A 21,514-nucleotide genomic window follows, 5' to 3' on the forward strand; every position below is an offset into this window, starting at 1 on the left:
AATACCAACGCCGCCGCACTGTAAGTGTCTGGACCCCCAGGGTGTGTAGTTGTGAGCGCACAACATCGAAGAGGTCTCAGGCATGACTCTGGGATGTCGACTCAAGGACATACGAGGCCGGAGTAGCATGGACATCCAAGCTATAGAATCTGACAAATGTGTGCGGAGAGGACCAACCTGCCGCATCACACACTTGTTGCAAGGGCGCGCCTCTTGCTAAAGCCATTGAAGATCCAACCCCCCTGATTGAATGGGCCCTAACTCCTAGAGGCGAAGTCTGACCACGCGCCTCGTAGGCTAGGGCAATAGCATCCCTCACCCAATGTGAAATTGTTTGCCTGGTGGCAGCTGCCCCTCGGTTGCGGGCCCCCATGGCATGTGAAAAGTTGCTCGACTTACGCCACTGGCTAGTGCGGTGGACGTAAATTGAAGAGCATTGTACTGGACACAGTTAGTGAAGTCTTTCCTGCTCCGCTGTCGTGAAATGGCGGAGGACAGAAGGCTTCGAGAAATGACCGGATGTATGGTCGAGAAAGGAAACCTTCGGAGCGATAATTAGGGTGAGGATGCAAAATAACTTTGACTCGCCCAGGGGCAAAATCTAACCAGGAAGGCAGGACTGACAAAGCCTGTAATCCCCAATTTTAAAAAAAGTTTAAAACTTTTTCTTCTTTTTTTTTTTTTTTTTACTCTCAACATGCTTCCTTTTAAACTATAATGCTTTCAGCAGCGTGACACACACACACACACAATGCGGTCTCTGAAGACAAAGAAACCTGAAGATGTGTCCGTTTCACGTCTATTTATAACCTGCAGGTGCACGTAATCAATGACGTCACCTACCGAGGTTATTTAAGCCCATTCTTGGTGGTGTTTGACACACATGCTTCACAACCCGGTCGAACAAAGAATGTTCTCATTAGCGCTATTGATAGCGCAGCATCGAGTGTAGCTTTTGATAAGGGAACTATGAACATATGAACATCATTTACACTAGTGCAATGGACAGTAAAAAAGTGCATAGAAAAATATTCCAGTGTGCAAATGGATCATTCAGTATTCTGGATGAACAGACAGTGGTGCAAGTAATAATATGTGAACTGTTTTTTATTTGTCAGCTTGTTTGTAAACCAGATGTAGTGATGAGGAGGGATGAGGAGTCTGTGGTGTTTGGTGTTTGGTGTGTGTGTGTGTGGGGGGGGGTGTCAGAGGGCAGAGTTCAGTAAGGGAGACAGCTGTAGGGAAAAAGCTGTTCCTGAATCTATTGCTGGTCCTTGTCCGGAGGCTCCTGAAGCAACTCCCGGAGGGCAGGAAGTTAACCAGTCCATGGTCAGGGTGAGAGGAGTCCTTAAGAATGCTGCGAGCTCGACGTAGATAGCGTTTTCTCTGGATGTCATTAATAGCAGGAAGTGTTGTCCCCCTGTGATGCGTTGGGCGGTTTTCACCACCCTCTGCAGTGCCTTGCGGTCAGCCACCGAGCAGTTCCCATACCAGACTGTAATACAACTGGTCAGGATGCTCTCGATCGCACACCGGTAGAAGTTCATCAGGATGGCTGAAGGACAGCTGGTTCTTCTTCAAGTGTCCTAAGGAAGAAGAGTGCTACAGTGAGCTAGTGAGCCTTCTTGACCAGGTTAGAGGTGTTTGTAGTCCAGGACAGGTTCTCCAAGATGGTGGTTCCCAGAACTTGAAGCTGGAGACATGTTCAACAACCATCCCGTTAATGTGGAAAGGGGCATGCATGCTTCCTTTCTTCTTCCTAAAGTCCACAATGAGCTCCTTTGTCTTACTGGTGTTAAGGAGCAGGTTGTTGTGAGCGCACCATGCGGCCAGGTGCTTGTACTTCCCTTTAGGCAGTCTTATCATTGTCTCTGATGATGCCAATCATCGTGGTGTCATCTGCAAACTTAATGATGGAGTTTGATCCATGCACGGGCTTGCAGTCGTGGGTGTACAGGGAGTAGAGGAATGGGCTCAACACACAGCCCTGTGGTACTCCGGTGTTGAGTGTGATGGTGGTGGAGCAGGTGTGGCCTGACCTAACATAAAAAGGGGATTTGGTCAGAAAGTCCATAATCCAGTTGCAGAGGGAGGTGTTTAATGTCCAGGTCTCCAAGTTTTGTGGTCAGCTTGGAGGGAATGACAGTGTAAAATCATCCTCTGTGCTTCTATTTGTGCTCCAGTATGTATTCAGCCCAGATGGTGGATCAGCACCTAGAAAGGACCTCTACAGTGCATACTGCATCCTCTGTGCTCCTATTTATATGGTAGGCAAATTGGTGTGGGTCCAGTGTGGGTGGGAGGCAGCCTTTGAGGTGTGCTAGGACCAGTCGGCATGTTGGCAAAGTTGCAATAGGTGTGAGTGCTACGGAGCGGCACTCATTCAGGCACGTCGAGGAGGAATGTTTCGGCACTGGCACAATGGATGTGGACTTAAAGCATGTTGGCAAAGTTGCTTGGTGAGGGACAGGTTGAAAATGTCTGTAAAGACCCCTGCAAGCTGCTCTGCACAGGCCCTAAGCCCTATGTCCAGGAATGCCGTCCGGGCCAGGAGCCTTGCGTGTGTTGATGTGCCAATGCAGTGTGGACATCTGTGGAGGTGAGTTTGAGGGTTTGGTGGTCTGCTGAAAGTGTGATTTTGGTGGCCGTCTCCTTGCTGTTGCTGTTAAAGCGAACATAAAAGTAATTTAGCTCGTTAACCCTCTGAAGTCGATTAACGCGTATACACGTTTTGGGGTATTTTCTCCTGATAACCCCGAAAAGAACTTAAATTACACTTTCAGTTTTGATCGTACAGATAAGAGCAATACATCAATCGAATCTGTAAAGTGTCTACTTTTTTTTGTATACAGACATAATAACAACAAAACTTTGTGCACTTATAAAATAAAGGTAACAAACCAGGAGTGCTGTCTGCAGCCTTTGTCTGTGCTTATCTTCTTTTTCAAACCGCGTCATTAAAATGAACTGTAACTCAGTGAATACTCAACAAAGAGACATGAGAGAGATATCTATAGAAAGCCTGACATGTCTACTTTTAAACAAAACAAGTGCTGCCGAAAACAAATATTCTGTGATAAAATAATCCATATGAAAACAACGCGATGGTCCGTTTTTCACGTCTCCCTTCATTATCTTCTAATGTGACCATCTGCCCCCCCGCGCCGAGCGCGCTTTTGAGATTCAAATGTTTCACTGAAGCGCGCGGCTTTTGAATACGCCCACACAACAGAAGACAACGCAGCGAGACTGGTTCTTCAAGTTTTTTTTTATTTTACTGTTTGCTGCGCGATGAGAGGAATAAGACATAATTCACCCCAAAAAGATGTGATGTGGTTGAGGATTTGAGATTTGGATTTCCTCAGAAAAAAAAGAATGAAGCACTTTATTCACCAGAGATCATAAACATGAGTAAGTCTCTTTTATTTATTTATATACTTGTACTAGTTTTCACATAACGTGTAAACATTTTACTAGTTAGACTTTTTCCAAAGACTTTTTCCAAACTATAATTCCTGACTAAATGTATAATCAAGTGAAATATTATGAAGTTTCAATAACAATATACACTACTATACCATTCAAAAGCTTGATGTAAATAATATAAACGTACCAATAAATGTAACTGTAACAAATGTAATAAACAATGCTGTTCTTTTTCAATTTATCCCCCCTAAAAAACCTGAAAAAACCATATTCTCAGCTCTTTTCTACATTAATAATAATAATAATAATGATAATAATAACAATAAATGTTTTTTTTTTTGTAGAAAATAAGATTGTTAAAAGGATTAATTAAATACATTTATTCTGGGAGTAATGATGCAAAAAATTCAGTTTTGAAAGTCAGCTTTGATTGTTCCTAATAAAACTGTTTAAACTGCACTCACAAGTGAATATTAAATTATGTTGTGGGATAATTAAATATATTCTAAATAAACTACAAACATAAAATTATATACATTTATTTTGTCCTCACATTCTTTCTTGTAACTCATCCCTCTCAGTAACACAGCTGACTGAATGGCTCATTATGCAGCTCATTATGCAGGCCTTTGTCTTCTCAGGTGTGAATTCATGATAGTTGACGCCTACTCGCATATGACTTTTACCAACAAAAAGTGTCCTTAGAAAAATTTAAATCAATATATTGTTTTTCTGTAAGTGAGTAAACAAGATGATTTTCACATCATTTAGAAAAAAAAAATTCTAGGCTACAAGCTCCAGTTCTCAAAAGTCCCGGGGGGAACCAATTTTCTGTATGTGTTTTATTGCCTTATTCAAGTGATTTAACATTTTTTAGTTTTTTCACTAACCACGCATAACATTTTTTTTTCTCAAAAACACAATCATGTACATACATGCTGCTCACATATTATTATTATAGCCCAGTTTGTGCTGATTACAGTGAGATTAGACTTTAGCCATTTAGATATTTTATAAGAAACTTAAAAAAGCACAAATGTCAGGGCATTACAAAACTTCTCCAGGCCCCAAAAATACCCTTAGACCCTCAGAGGGTTAAGGAAGGAGACGTCTATGACCGTTGGAGTGGAGTTTGCATGGCTTGTAGTCGCTGACGACCTGGATGCCCTGCCACATGCGTCGGGGGTCAGAGTTTGAAAAGTGTTCCTCTTACCCTTAGCTAGTAACAGTACTTGGCCTTTTGACAATAGAAGCAGCCTCTGGGTGAGCAGTCTGTTGTTTACTAAATTAAAAGTTCATTCCAGAGCGAGCTTGGCCACCTCTTGTCTTACCGGAGTAATCTGCTGCCTATCTGCCCGGAGCATGTAGTGTCCAGCTAGCTCAATAGCATTAAACTGGTATGTTGCTGTGTAGCCATGTTTCTGTGAAAACCATGACACTGCAATCCAAAAGTCTCTTACTGTGGGTGATGCAAAGTCATAACTCATTCAGTTTGTTCACCAGTGACCACACATTAGCGAGGAAAATGGCTGGGTAAAGAGAGACGGAGTGGTGTTAGCTTTAGCTTAGCTCTTAGACCTCTGCACTTCCCCCCGCCTTTGTTTAAGATCTTGATGCGCTGCCTGCGAGCACTTCCACCCGGCCGGGTAGAGTGTGCGTAGGGTTTTGGAGATCTCGGGTGAGTCGAAGATTTGGTGAAAAAACTGTTGGGAAAAGTCCTCACCAATATCTAAAAGCTCCTGTCGGGTGTTAAGGCAAAGCTGTTCAATACAAACAGACCCGAGATGAGCAGGAAAAATACAGCAAAATTTGCAAAAACTGGAGAGATGCTGAGCCTCGCGATGTGTTTACAGTTGTGGTTTTTCAACTTGGTGAAGGATCTGCAGCACTAAAAATCACTTGCAGAAGTTGTGCTACTAAATTTATTTAAAAATGTCTATCCCTGTACAGCTATGATCAGCTGTTTCTTCATCTTGGCTGAGCTTTCAATGTTGTTTCGGGAAAGGATGAAGCTGATTGGTTGGTCCTTGTCACATGACATGCGTAGCGCTTGCGGCATTCTGAAAAGTTGAAATGTTTATATCTCGATGTGGCGCAAACGCGCCTGGAAAAAAGGAGCACGTTGTGACTGCATCGCTTCCATTATTAGCATGCCCGCTGGGCGTCTTCGTTTGAGTGCGCAAAAGATGCAATATGTGAACGGACCCTAAGTGTGCATCCACTATTTTACAGATGTTACTTTTATTTTATTTATTTACTGTATGGTAAAATATGCGTGCTACGTGGTAAATGTGGGGTTTTTTTTTCTGACGAAAAAAATGGTACAAACTATCAGTAATGAACAGAAATCAATGTTAGTAATGTCGCTTCCGCGCTAACAGCTGCTTAGATCATTCACCAGCTTAGGAAAAACCTAAACGTGCCTAGCACTTTTTGCAAAGAGTGCATTACACAAATAAGCATATCCTGGTGTCACCTTTACTGGTGGATCAAAACCTTGATTCCCTGAAGAGTGAAGCATGCGGTTTGGAGTGCTGGCTGTATACTCATTCAAGCCCGGTTGCTCACTGCCTGTTCGACCCAAACTGTTTCATGTTCCTAGATCAACTACTGTGTTAACTAAACACTTACAGGAGTGATCTTAAGGGATCGATGTGATAGTTATATATATTCTAAATAACTACTGCAAACAAACCCCGGAAAAAGCTTTAGTTCCTCAAAAGCCTTGTAACCAATGCCCTCTCAGCCACATACCTGATGAATGGCTCGTTATGGCAGCTGCAACTCTATGGGCCTTTGTCTTCTCAATGTTGCATGACAAAAATAGGTGCAAATGTAATCAAGCCTCCTTCAAGGCAGTGTTTTCCTGTCCGAATGAGTAAGATGAGATCATTCACATAAGCTTTTTGAAGCAAAAAAGTTAAGACTACAAGATCCCAGTTCTCAACTCTTGTGAATTAATGTCACATCCTGGTTCATTACGGGCCTTACTGGCAGGTGACTTTAAAAGTTTTAGTTTTTTTACATAAGCATGCATAAACACACTTATCAAAAACATTTACAACAATATCATGTACAGCTTGCTGCTCACCGATTATGTAGCGCAGTTTGATGCTGACATTATTAAGGTTAACCTCTGGTACACGTTTGCACCTAATCGCATGTTCTGAGAGAGAAAAACTCCTATATAAGGAGTACCACCTTCCTTCTACTCCATTAGATCCAGTTTAAAAATAATTAAAACTTGTAAAAAACAGCTTTAAGATTTTCCTCCGGCACAGGAGGCGTCTCCGTGGGCAGCTATCAAACTGATTTTTTTAAACTTTGGCCATTTTAGCATGATAATTCACTTATAACACTGATTTCCAACTCTGAATACATGAAATCACCAGTTGTACTTACCCCCTTTAAATTTTTATCATTGATATGCTCCATGTTTTAATAGCAAACCATGTGCAAAAAGCAGCAAATGACCTAGGGTATGTTTAAAAACATGGTCCACTTTCCATCACATCCTCAAACCCCAGAGGGTTATTTCAGAGAGAGTTTCTTGCAACAAAAGGCAGTGCTGCTCGAGGATTTCCCGATGAAGCTCGTTGATGAGCACTGTCTCACTCTCCTCTGGTGTGCTTTTCCAGACAAATGCTCATATAAGGAGTTCTTATCGTCGAAATTTATGTCAAGATTCAAAAATGTACTCTTTGGGAGACTGGATAACAGTAACTTGATGCAAAGTAAACGATGCTCATGGGAATGGGTGGCGGAGGCCATTTCAGCTGTGGCCAACTCTGTTTTGGATGTGGATGGGGTGAAACAAAATGGGCAGACTTAAAGTCAGCTGTTAAAAAAAGGAGCAGAGAGATCAAGGGAGCAATGAATGACAGGTGATGAATTACCATCTATTATTCTGGATGCGTTTGAAGAGAAGATTCTGTCAGTCATCGGAGATACAGCCGTGACAGGTGTCAAATCTGGTGTGGATACAGAAGAAGGTAAGCAGTTAACATCCCATTTGCTTAGGTAGAGCGAACATTCAGCTAATTGTTTTTATTATTCACATAAGTTAATAGTATTTTTTAATGATACATTGCTAGTTAAATAGTTACATTTTTGTTTAACCTCTTAACCTGCACCCCGACGCGGGCGTCCTGTACTCCCCATGTTTGCACTTTAATAAATTAAATGAAACGGCAAATTTAATCTTGACAAACTATATATCATTATTAAGATCTAAGCCTCAAGCATCAACGACAGATCGCTGTTTTTCAATGGAAAGCTTATAAAGAATGTATTTGCTAAATTTGTGTAAGCAGTACACAAAACATGAAGAATGAAAACGCAGTACATACCAGATTCGTTGTAATAATGAGTCATAAACACATCCACAGCTGTAAATTCTGCTTTAGTTAGGAAGGTAAGGGTCCACTGAACGACATCCCATAGAGACCGATATAAAGTTGGTTCAATGTTTGACGTTGGATATTAGACAGATATTCAGCCATGATAAAAATTAAATCAATTCTTAGTGGATGAGTATAATTGTATAAAAAATGGCTTATCTGAAAAGCAATAGAAGGTAGAACTGAACACATCACAGTTTAATTATTTTAATTCTCCTCAATTTGTTGCAACACATAAAGACTCTAGCAGCGGCGCGCTAGCACTTAGGCCAGCTAGGGACCATCTACAAAGTACATGAAAATGATAAAACGATAATTTTTCCCACCGGTATGTTTTTTTATAATTAACAAAACAAGAGCAATTTGTGCACCCAATGTCTTTGAAAGATATAAAGACAAACACTTATGATGCTCACTTGAATTTAAATAAGAAATATCATAAAAAAAATATTTTATACTTATCATTAACAAAATATAACCAACAACAAAAATACAAATTTGAAAGATGTGAAATTAAAAGCATTAGTATTCCATAATCCAGTGGTTATGCAGCAGGCTGATTCCAGGTCCTTGTGAGAACTTTTTTTCCCGTTATATTAACAGAAGTATGACACCAAATAAGTACACGCTATTGAAATTAAATTAATTATTTTATTTTAAATTAATTATTAATTTAAAATAAATACCCTCTACTGTATTAACCTCATGGTGTGTGTCTTGTGATTGTTTATATCTGTTTTAGTCACAGAACTATAACATAAAACATGCTATCGGAATTTAACAAATAAGACAACACTGGCGAAGAGTGTTGTTTTGCAGTTGTTTTGACTTGAATTTGAAAATCTAAATTTTAATAAATCAATCTATAGCACACACAGTTTTATTAAACAACTCCGATGGGTGTGTCTTGTTACAGATTAGACAAACATTTTGATGGTGGTTTTAGCCACAGAACTATAATAGAATACATACTATTGAAAAGGAAACAATACATAATTTAGTTCAAAATAAATACAGTCTTCTATTTTAGCTTCAAAGGCTGTGTCGTTACTGTCACAGCCACACCATCTACACTCTCTGAATCAGACACTTACGCCACGCCCACTCGTTCCCAATCACCAGCATTCTGAACACCTGTGCATCATCACCAGTGCCACACATAAAGCCCTCAGTCACCATCACTCATTGTCTGGTCTTGCACCGATCTCCCTACTTGCCTGAACACCCTTCGTCAAAACCTACCAGAACTGTTGAACCCTCTTCATCCTCCTCTGCCTACCTGTTCCCATCGTCTTCGTCGGAGTCACCATCACCTCAAAGGAAAGTTGTGTTACCACTGTTTGTCTACGAGTCAAGATTCACCTGTGTCTGAAACCTCTGATTAACATTAAACACCTTTGCACTGAATCCTCTGTGTCCTCGTCTGTGTCTGACAGAAGACCAGACCTCATGCAGAGCTCTTCAGACACAGGCGAGGACCGCACCGCGGATCCCTTCACTGAATTGGTTCACGCTGTACGGTCCTCACTCATGCAACTTCCCTCACCTGCTGTCAACTACTCATCGCCATCCAACACCGCTACAACTCTGGTCACTTCTTCAGTTGCCCCTGCGAGTCCCATGGCCAAACCAGCGACATACAGCGGCGCGGCGGAGGATTGCAGCGGGTTTCTGCTACAGTGTTCACTCTACCTGGAGTCCAACGCTCACCTCTTCACCACCGAACGCAGTAGAGTTGCCTTTATCATCAATCTGCTCACAGGTAAAGCTCTCCAATGGGCCCAATCTCTCTGGGAATCGAATTCCTCTGCTACTGGATCTGTTACTGATTTCTGTTCCCAGTTAAAGTCTGTCTTTGGTCAACAAGCGTCTGAATTATCTGTCCATGATCAACTGTTTACAATTCGCCAACAGCGAAATGAGTCCGTGAGTGATTATGCGGTTCGCTTCCGTACCCTCGCTTACATCAGCGGTTGGAATGAAACGGCCTTAATCACCGCCTATCGCCACGGTCTATGTGAGAAAATACAAAGTTTGATTGTTGTATATGAAGATTCACTGGGACTGGAATCTCTAATCCAGAAATCCATCAGAGTCGCCCAGAGACTCACTGCATGTAGACAAACTCACTCCCGCTGTATGTCCTCCGCCCGCTCTACCATCTGTCGCTCCTCCAGCACCCGAACCCATGCAAATAGATTCACACCATCTATCTACATCAGAACGTCAGCGGAGGATTAACACCGGGCTGTGTCTCTACTGTGGGGGAGAAGGACACCTATTACCATCATGTCCCGTCCGACCTCCACGCCCAGCGGTGAGTACCATCCATCTACCACCTCAAACTGCTCAATTGATTCAAACCTGGGTTACTCTAAGACATCTCCACTCTTCTATTTCAGTACAAGCCCTCATCGACTCCGGCTCAGCGGGGAACTTCATCAACCAGCAAACACTAAATCGTCTAAGTGTCAAGCGTCATCGAAGCCCCGTCGAACTCAGAATCACGACCATTCAAGGAAAGCCACTGGGCCGAGGTCATATCCGCTATTTCTCCCCCACAGTCATCCTCCGCGTGGGTTCCCTGCATGAGGAAGAAATCACGTTCATGGTGCTGGAGGAATCCACCGCAGACATCATCCTGGGACGCCCCTGGCTTAACCAACATCAACCACACCATCCATTGGCCCACAGGTGAGATCCTGAAATGGGGAAAATCCTGCCATTCTACCTGCATTACTCCACCAGTTAAAGTTCCCAAGGTCAGTCAATCCAGCAAGAAGTCATCCCTACCGGTCCAGTCCACATCAGTGGCAAGCCCCCGAAACTCAGGTGGAACATACCATCCCTCCAGAATATCGGGCGTTCCAGGATGTGTTCAGCAAGCGGTTGGCAACGAAACTTCCACCTCATCGGCCATGGGACTGCGCTATCAACCTCCTGCCTGGAGCAACCCTTCCCAAGGGACGAGTCTATCCTCTGTCCATCCCGGAGCAGAAGGCCATGGAGGAGTACGTACAGGAAGCTCTCGCTCAAGGATTCATCCGACCATCTACTTCCCCTGCCGCTTCCAGCTTTTTCTTCGTGGCCAAGAAGGACGGAGGCTTGAGGCCGTGCATTGATTATCGCCATCTCAATTCTCAAACCGTCAAATTCAGCTATCCTCTTCCCCTGGTCCCAGCTGCCTTGGAACAACTACGTGGAGCAAAGATCTTCACAAAACTGGACTTGAGGAGCGCCCTACAATTTAATCCGTATCCGGAAGGGGGACGAGTGGAAGACAGCTTTCCTCACTCCTTCCGGACACTATGAATACAGGGTCATGCCGTATGGGTTATCCAACAGTCCTTCAGTCTTTCAGAATTACATGAACGAAATCTTCAGAGAATACCTTAACCAGTTCGTAATTGTCTACATCGATGATATCCTCATTTACTCCACATCCCAGGAAGAACACATCCAACATGTCATCCTTGTACTCCGAAAAACTCCGGGAACACCATCTGTACCTCAAATTAGAAAAATGTGAGTTCCACACGCCCTCAGTCCAGTTCCTGGGATACATCATCGGCCCACGTGGCGTGAAGATGGACCAGGGGAAGGTGGAAGCCATCACACACACTGGCCCCAACCTGGCTCCATAAAAGAACTCCAACGCTTTCTGGGCTTTGCCAACTTTTATAGGAGATTCATCAAGAACTACAGTTTACTCAGCTCACCTCTAACCTCACTCCTCCGGAACCGGCCCAAGTCTCTGTCCTGGAACCCCATGGCCACTGAAGCTTTCCACCAGCTCAAACAAGCCTTCAAGACCGCTCCGATCCTAGCTCATCCTGATCCCAACCGACAGTTCATAGTGGAAGTGGATGCTTCATCGACCGGGGTCGGAGCGGTACTCTCCCAGCGGCAGGGGGATCCTCCACGACTCCATCCATGTGCCTTCTTCTCGAAGAAGCTATCCCCGGCGGAGCAGAATTACGACATAGGAAATCGTGAACTACTGGCTATCAAGCTGGCTCTGGAAGAGTGGCGTCATTGGCTGGAGGGAGCCAAGGTCCCTTTCGAGCTGATCACTGACCACCGGAACCTGGAATACCTCCGTGAAGCTAAGAGACTGAATCATCGCCAAGCTAGATGGGCCTTATTCTTCACGAGATTCGACTTTAAAGTCACATATCGCCCTGGCTCCCAGAACAATAGAGCTGATGCTCTATCCCGCCTTCATCAGGCAGACCCAGAACCAGAAACTCCTGAACCAATCCTCCCTCCAGCCGTGATTGTAAGTCCCATTCAATGGGGCCTTAATCGTCTGATTGAACAAGAAAACCTTCAACACCCTGCTCCGCCGGGAGGTCCAGAAGGGAAACTCTTCGTCCCTCCTCAACATCGGATTACCCTTCTGGACTTAGCTCACACCTCTCCGGGATCTGGACATCCAGGCAGGAGGCGGACCCTCTCGCTCCTGCAACAACGTTACTGGTGGCCCTCGATGAGTCAGGATACCTCCCGTTACCTTAAAGGATGCTCAGTCTGCGCCATAGCGAACACCCCTAGGAGACTCCCGGAAGGTAAAAAACTGGTGCCTCTGCCCATTCCTGAACGTCCATGGACCCATATAGGTGTAGATTTCATGACTGACCTCCCCCTTTCCCAAGGCAATACTTGTGTGCTGGTAGTAGTCGACAGGTTTTCAAAATCATGCAAACTCATACCTCTCAAAGGACTTCCCACGGCGTTTGAAGCGGCAGAGGCACTATTCCACAATGTGTTCCGTCACTTTGGCATTCCAGAAGACATCATCTCCGACAGGTGTCCCCAATTCATCTCCAGAGTCTGGTCAGCTTTCTTCCGCCTCCTAGGGGTATCCGTCAGCCTCTCTTCAGGATACCATCCACAGGACTAACGGCCAGACTGAGCGGAAGATCCAAGAGATCGGGAGGTTCCTGAGGGTCTACTGCCACCGGAATCAGGACTGTTGGAGCCAGTACCTACCCTGGGCAGAATATGCACAGAACTCCCTCCAGCAATCTACCACCGGGCTCACCCCCTTCCAATGTGTCCTCGGATACCAGCCTCCCCTCTTCCCATGGTCGGGTGAGCCCTCGGAGGTCCCAGCGGTAGATCACTGGTTCCGACAGAGCGAGAGGGTCTGGGACTCGGCTCACGTGCATCTCCAGCGGGCAGTTCGGAGACATAAAGAGCAAGCGGACGCTCGTCGAAGACCTACGCCACAATACCAACCTGGACAGCTGGTCTGGCTCTCGACGAGGGACATCCGCCTCCGGCTGCCCTGCCGTAAGCTGAGTCCTCGATACATCGGACCATTCAAGATCGAACGGCAACTGAACGAAGTGACCTATAGACTCCAGCTACCAGCACAGTACCGTATCTCACCTTCATTCCATGTCTCACTCCTCAAACCATTCACTGAACCTTTGTCTCCTCCATCCACAGAGCCTGGTGATGATGCCGTACCTCCTCCTCCCGCCATCGAAGAAGACAACAACATCTTTCGGGTGAGAGCTATCCTCGACTCTCGACGACGGGGTCCTCAACTGGAGTACCTCGTAGACTGGGAGAACTACGGCCCGGAGGAGCGTTGCTGGGTAAATCGTAATGACATCCTGGACCCTAGCCTGGTCACCGACTTTCACCGAGACCATCCAGACCGCCCCGCTCCCCGTGGCCGTGGTAGACCCCGTCGTCGTTCAAGATCCCAGCCGTCAGGAGCCGCCCGTGGGGGAGGGGGTACTGTCACAGCCACACCATCTACACTCTCTGAATCAGACACTTACGCCACGCCCACTCGTTCCCAATCACCAGCATTCTGAACACCTGTGCATCATCACCAGTGCCACACATAAAGCCCTCAGTCACCATCACTCATTGTCTGGTCTTGCACCGATCTCCCTACTTACCTGAACACCCTTCGTCAAAACCTACCTGAACTGTAGAACCCTCTTCATCCTCCTCTGCCTACCTGTTCCCATCGTCTTCGTCGGAGTCACCATCTGTGTCACCATCACCTCAAAGGAAAGTTGTGTTACCACTGTTTGTCTACGTGTCAAGATTCACCTGTGTCTGAAACCTCTGATTAACATTAAACACCTTTGCACTGAATCCTCTGTGTCCTCATCTGTGTCTGACAGTTACAGATTTCTTCAAGAATATAAATCATTACAAATAATCTCCAAAATTAATGCACAATAGACAAAACACTATTGACTTTCAAAAATCAAATTTGAAGCCTTCCAAAGAGTCTCCAGTATTACTGCCCCCTAGAGGAAGATACTGCAGTTGTCTTGACTGAGTTTGACATTCAAACGTATACATTCATTTCAAATCAATAAAGTCTTCTGTTTCAACTTCAAAAAGTGTGTCTTCTTACCATGGAGGCACAACTTAGCGATCGCCTTTTTCTTTATTTTTTTATTTTTCAACAGTTTTTATATATGTGTGAGTGTGTTTTATGTTGAATGTGCCTGTATCTGCATGATTACCATCTGTTTGAGCGCAAATCTGCACGCTATTACTGGACATAGTCTCAGAAAAATGGTTGCAGGAATCTCATTTTTCATGGTATCTCCTTCAGATTTGAAATAGAAACTCATGAGACATTTGACTTTCAACTCATTACTTTTCTAGATTGCTCGAGGACTGATTTCATGTATTTTTATATCAAATAAAATAAAAAAATCAGTGTGGTAAAAAAAAAAATTTCAAGGCACTTCAGTGTCTATAACTTTTAATAATTTTGAGCATTATCAACTCTGGTTGATAAAAAGTACAGCCCAAAGGGTCTTCTTTCCAAAGACATCAAAATTATGTGTGTAACACACTGAAGTAAGGAACTGTTACAATTTTAAGTTAGGTAGGGCACTTTCAGCTGTGAGTCCCATAATGGGGGGTGCTGATTGACAGGTTAAATGATACATAATTTTAAATAATACTTGGCAACAGGAAAAAAAAACAACAACTTTGTTTTAACCCAAACAATGTATATCAAACTAGTCAGTAAGCGCTAACGGTAATGCTTGATTTACTATGCAGTGACCTTGACTTTGGAGCTTCTGCCAATTGTGTCCCCTTCCACATTGGACCTTGCTGATGATAGAGAAGTTGAAGAGGTAATCTGTGCATCATTCATTTTATAATTATTTATATATAATATCTTTGAATACATGTGTCATGAAAGTTGCAATTATTTTGTTTAAGGTCCCCCTTGAGCCTGAGATGAAGAGAATCCGTACAGAGGAGATGATAGACATACAGACCCAGCTGCTGAAAGAAGTTGCTGCACTCCGAAAAGTTCAGGAGGAGTTGCTTCAGGTGGTATGAGAGAGGCTGGAAATAGAGAGACAAACACTAGTTGCTTGGAGGGTTTGCTACATTCCTCAGAGGCTCATCAGGGGCCTCTAGAATGTTGGAATGTGGCACACGATGCATCTGGCATATATTATGCTGTACACACACTGCTGCAATAATTCGGCATTCCCTCTCCGGTGTGTACAAGAGCACTCCACCAGAGTGATCAATGCATCAGAATCTAGATTTCAAAACTTTCCTTGACCCTCAGATTCTTGGCAACAGGTTTGTATAATAAATGTACAGGTTTGTCTCTTATGTTTTAATTTTACAGTAATGTCAGCTTTCTTCTGTTGAATGCGTAACATAGAAATCACTGTTTTCAGTACAGAATTGGGGCTTAATAATGTGGGAGGTGGGGGGCGGGGGTTGACTTGAATTAATTTAGAAGTTCAGTACAGGTTGAGATTCAATTGTTACTCTGGGAGATTAATTGTTGAGAAATCTCTCAACAATTTTTGAGAACAGACCTTATGAAACCTTACCCCTTCAGGCAGCTGGACCACAACCAGAGGGTCTCCAACTACCGGCTCCCACAGGCACACAGAGTTGTAGAAAATGCATTTGGCATCCTCGCCAATAGGTTTAGAGCGTTCCGCTCCACAATCCTGCTTCACCCAGACAGTGTCACCAAGATCACTCTAGCGTCAGCACGCCTCCACAACTTCCTCTGTGATCGCGGTTCAGAGGCCTACATGACACCAGCGCTGGCGGACTGGGAGGATGTAGACCACAGAGTCAACGAGGGAGCATGGAGGAGAGATGGTCTGGGGGCCATGCAAGGTGTGCCAGCTGAAAGGTCACGGATCCCTACTCTTGCTGCTAAGCAGCAACGTGAACTCCTAAAAGATTACTTTGTGTCACCTGCTGGCCAGGTGCTGTGGCAAGAAGAATACATTTAGGCAATGAACAAAAATAAGTGTTTGCTAGTTGTAGTTTAGTGATGTATGTAATGTACATAGTTTTCATATTACATTATATTTATTTTTCTTTGTTGATTGATTTGTTGGTTGTGAACTAAAATACTTTAGTATTTGATTCTGCTGTACTGCATTTTGATGAGATTTTACATTATTAAAAAAACTTGTTATAATAGTTTTTAAAAAAGACAGCATTCATGATCACATTTCAGTTGTTTATTCAAGTATTTCCAAATAAAGGAAATACTTCAATGACCCATTCACAAGCATCTGTCTCATTCTTGATGAATCGGCCGTTTGAACGAATCTGTTTGAATGAAATCTACGGAGAGTAAATGAGACTCCTGGTACATTTAAAACAAAAGCCAACTCTACCCATCCCCACCCCTTCACCTTATCACTACGGTTGTGGTACATCTTTGATGACATATTAAATAGGCAGTCATGTTGTTGCCACATCTCAACAGGTTGCTCCTCCATCTCCGAAGTCCAACGGGTATGTACAACAGGTTTCCTGGTCGCCAAGATTTTTGTTCCAATTCTTGGGTGGGAGAAATCAGGCTAAAAATCCTGTAATGTGAGCCAGGCTTAAAAGCATAACAAACATGAGAAAATGATAAATTGATTTTACATATGACTTTGATTTTTTTTTTTTTTTCAAATTTGAGGTTGATATGCCAAATATATTATTTATCTAAAAGCCACCCATCAGAGATTTGGCCTTCACTGAATTGTGTACCCAGTGCTGAGTTGGTGAGTATAAAAAAGAATCATGGGTACTGCCAGGCCATTTTTCTACAAGGTTTGTTATTTTCAGTGAAGCATCACAGACTATCTGGACATTAATAGAGTGGAGGAACTATGATGTCACTTTGTAGGCAGATCTGGTTCCCTCCACAGAAAGCCTACAGGACTTTTCCATAGGCTTTTGGATTATTGCAAAAAATAAGCTCCGTGTTCAACTATAGTTCATGAAACTTACACGTTTTGTCCATCAAGACAATATTCACAGAATAACATAACTTTTATGAATTTTGAAGCCTAAATAAAAGCGCCAATACTTAAAAGCTAAACTTAGGCTATAAACGAACTACAGCACCACGGTCGCTCGCCTTCAATGTCACCACTTCGCTTACCACAACTTTTTCAAACTTATTTTAAACATGTTGAGTGAAAAAGATTTACTGTGTGGATGAATTTTAATCCACGCTACATGAACCTTTTCATATAAACAATAAATACGAATTAATACGAAACTAGAGCCAAACTAAAACTGAAATGAGACATTAGTAAAAAGTAGTATAGTAAATAAATGAAACAATAATTACTAAAGGACATATGAAAGCACGTATTTCTGTACATTTGGAAATGAGGTGCAGTAAAAGTCAACAAATCCTCGAGTTATATGATTTTTTTTTTTATTCAATAAAATTCTAGTGCATTTAATCTATTAAATAACAGCAGAGTGAGCGAGTTTTTTGATATGGTAAGATTAAACTTATTTTAGTAAATAAAGTACCATATTTCAGCTATCAGTTTGTTAGGACGGGTACACAAAAAGGTATTTTATCCTTGCTTCTAGAAAATCCTCAGTCTATATACTTTCTAACAGCTTCATGTGGACTTAAACATTTAAAGGGGGGGTGAAATGCTATTTCATGCAAACTGAGTTTTTTACACTGTTAAAGAGTTGGATTCCCATGCTAAACATGGACAAAGTTTCAAAAATTAAGTTGTACGTTTGAAGGAGTATTTTTGTTCCCAAAATACTCCTTCCGTTTTGTCACAAGTTTGGGAAAGTTTTTTTCCGAGCAAAGCACTCCCATGGAGCAGAACACTGAGAGCACAGACATTCACGTCCTAAAGGTCCCATATAGTAGAGCACTGAGGCGCGCGCCCCAGTAGACCAGAGCAGATACATTCACTCACCCAGAGCGAGAGAGCGAAATGACACCAAAGAAGTGTGTTTTTGGTTGCCAGGGCAAGACAACCCTGCACAGATTACCAAAAAAACAACATTAAGGGACCAGTGGATGGAGTTTATTTTTAAATAGCACCAATGGAGTTGTGCAAGTGTTTTTGTTTGTTCCCTGCATTTCGAAGATGCTTGTTTTACAAACAAATCCCAGTTTGACACCGGATTTGCAAAGCGTTTATTTCTTAAGGATAATGCAGTCCCAACTAAAAAGGGTCACGATCGTGTGTTGGAACTGCAGGCGGTGAGTAAAACTGCTTCAAATATCTCTGTGTTGTTAACTTAGCTATCGGCGCGTAAGCACATCAAGTAAACAACATGCGATGTATGGTGTGTGTGTGTATATTTAAATACATTTGTTTAGCTGGCCACTGTAGGTTTCTGTTTGTTTATTGTTAAACCATAAATCACAAAGCGCGCTTCTTCATTGAAATGCGAATGTCAATGAAAAATAAATGAATTATTTAATAATAAATCACAAAGCGCGCTTCTTCATTGAAATGCACTACTATTCCATATAGTTTTTCTATGAAAATATTAGTCTGATGTGCAAAACGGTTCCGCGTGTGTACTGATAAGTCACATACAATAATCCATAAATCAATTCATGTCCTCATAAACCACGAGTAAACACACACAAATGTTGTAAAAGTAGCGCATGTGATTCTTTAGCTCCGCCCCACACGTCACGCCTCCAGCCCGCTCGTGTTTTTTCCGAAGAAAATCGGTTCAGACTATCTTTCTCTTATAAATATAATAAAACTAAAGACTTTTTGGAGATCTGAAGGGATGCAGTACTACTCTATAGGTACTCAAGATTAACAGGAGATTGAGTGAGAATGAGCATTTCACCCCCCCTTTAAATTGCCGGTAAATGTGTAGTTTACATGAAATAATCATGAAATAACTCATAATGAGTTTATCTTAAGGTACGAACCCAGAATCTCAGCATCCATCTGAAGACTTTTGTTCAATTTCAGGGCAAAAAAAAAACCTTTCAAACATCATTGTAAAATGCGGGAAACTATTAATTGGCTATTCTACAATTAATTGTACTATAAATTATACTGCAACTGGAATATACTGTATATTGATAAACTGTTTGGCGAGATGTTTAATGTCTCCGACAGCACCTGTAGCCCCATTTAGCAACTTGTTAGCAACCGTCTTTTTTAAGAAACATAACCATTTAAAAAAATCATGAGTGGGGTGTAACTGGTGTGTTTTAAGAATAAATCGTAAAAAGTATCTTGAACTTATGTGAACCACGAACATTATTATAGAGGATTTAACCAAACTCCCATTCAAAAAACCCATTGACCCTGGGACGATGGAACTGGAAGTGCTAAAATGCTGTAGATGGGAACTTGATGAAGTTCTTTACAATTAAGCTGAGAGCCCTTGACACAATGAAGACAATTCGGCTTATGCTAGATTGAATAATTCCCACAGTATCACTTAAAACTACTTGGCATGATCCGGAAGCAAAGAAGCGATCTGATCAGTGTACCTCTATTTCTCCCAGCTGACAACCCATAGTATGGAACACAAAAATCTAATAAACCAATTATGCTAGTAGTGTTGCTTTCCTCAACGAAAATTATGACGAAATATCATCGTCAACAAACCTTTATCACGTGACGAAAACGAGACAAGATGCAATGTAAATGCTGGTCATGTGACGATGACTATAATTAAATATATAATGCAATATTGTTGACAAATAAAAATGAGACTAAATGTGGTTTACAAAATAAATCTATGCTAAAATGTCTCTTCATTTTCGTTGACGAAAACGAGACAAAACGAAATGTTATAACGTTATTTCATCTCGTTTAGTCGCGTTATTATTATTATTATTTAGCAGCATTTCTGTTTCCTGTGTCACACTTCAGGACTGCATCAGGTTGCACTGCGCAGACGCGACCAACATCACTTCCTCACGGCATTATTAAGAAGATGACAAAAAGGAGTTAAGCAGGATTTATACTTTCACCTGGCTCCGCTGACTGCGAGTGTACCTTCCCAAACGGACAAGGCTTTCATACTTGTCGCGTTCGCCGTTGTACTATTCTTTGAAACGACAGGGGAGCGATGAGGAGTAATTGTCCTCTAAAACCGTCGGGAATCACCGATGAGAAGTCATTTGCCAGAATGGCCAGTACAAGTCTTGTGATGAATGAGTTGATGAATTAATAATTTCTTTATGTACAAACTTAAAACAATCTTAAACTACTGGCTGTATTTCGCATCAAACACAAGACAACTTTAAGCAAATAGTGTATAATTAATATCCCAATGCCCCGGAATCGAGGAATCGATTCTTTTTGGAATCGACTCCCAGCCCTATGTAGACCATAGACTGTAAAAAAATAAGTAGACAGACATTTTGATTACCCTGACCTGAGCTAATTTACTGAATCAACCAACTCACATCTCCTTTCTTTTTTTTTATCCATGAAGACATTAAAGTCATCTGTGCTGGCGTTTCATGACTGACTGCGATACCGGCTGCTCAGTAGAACTTTCAGTGCGCTTACACTATTTAGAGTGTGCACGTCCCTGCCTGTACGCGGACGCGCGCATCGACACAGACAGGCCTGTCTGTTCTGCTCGGTCCTGCTCCTCCGTGACGATGACGGCGCGCGGTTAAAAAAAATACTAACAAACTAATTTGAAAGTGGGGGGGACACGAACGGGATTTTGAAAAGTGGGGGGGACATGTCCCCCCTGTCCCCATAGGAAATTACGCCTGTGCTATAAGGTAACAATAATATAATCAGATAACCTTTGAAATGGGTTTGGCTAAAAGAAAATGTTGGTTTCGTCTATACTTCTAGGTAGACTAAAGTAAACTAGACTAAAAAGTCATCAGTTTTTTGTCGACTTAAACTAGACTAAAATGTCATCCGTTTTCGTCGACTAAAACTAGACTAGACTAAAAAGAGTATGAACATGACTAAAACTAATAAAAACTAAAATGACAGCTTCACACAAAGACTAGACTAAGATTAAAATTAAAACAGGCTGCCAAAAAAAAACACTATATGCTAGTTTATATAAGTAAAATATTTCAGTAGTTGCACAGAATATTATAAGTTAAGTAATTTTGTAATGTTTGATATTTGAAAACAACAACAATAATTTCATTAAAAATCTCACCCTTTGGGGATCTATGACTAGTTGGCAGTTATCTTAACTTTAAGAAGTTATTTAAGATCATTTTTAAGAACATTCCTTTCAAGAATTAGATTTTTTTCTTAAGTTTTGTCTTAAGAATGTTCTTATCTTTTTTTCGTAAGATTTCTCTTAAGTTTCTTAAAAATATTTTGTGAATCCGGCCCCTGGTACCTTTATAAAAGTGTGAAGTGAAACTATATGGACTGGTTTATGACTTTTTGAGTTTATTGATGTCGAGACGACATTTT

The sequence above is a fragment of the Cyprinus carpio genome, unplaced genomic scaffold, assembly GCF_018340385.1.
Source record: "Cyprinus carpio isolate SPL01 unplaced genomic scaffold, ASM1834038v1 S000006585, whole genome shotgun sequence".
In the NCBI taxonomy this organism is placed as follows: domain Eukaryota; kingdom Metazoa; phylum Chordata; class Actinopteri; order Cypriniformes; family Cyprinidae; genus Cyprinus; species Cyprinus carpio.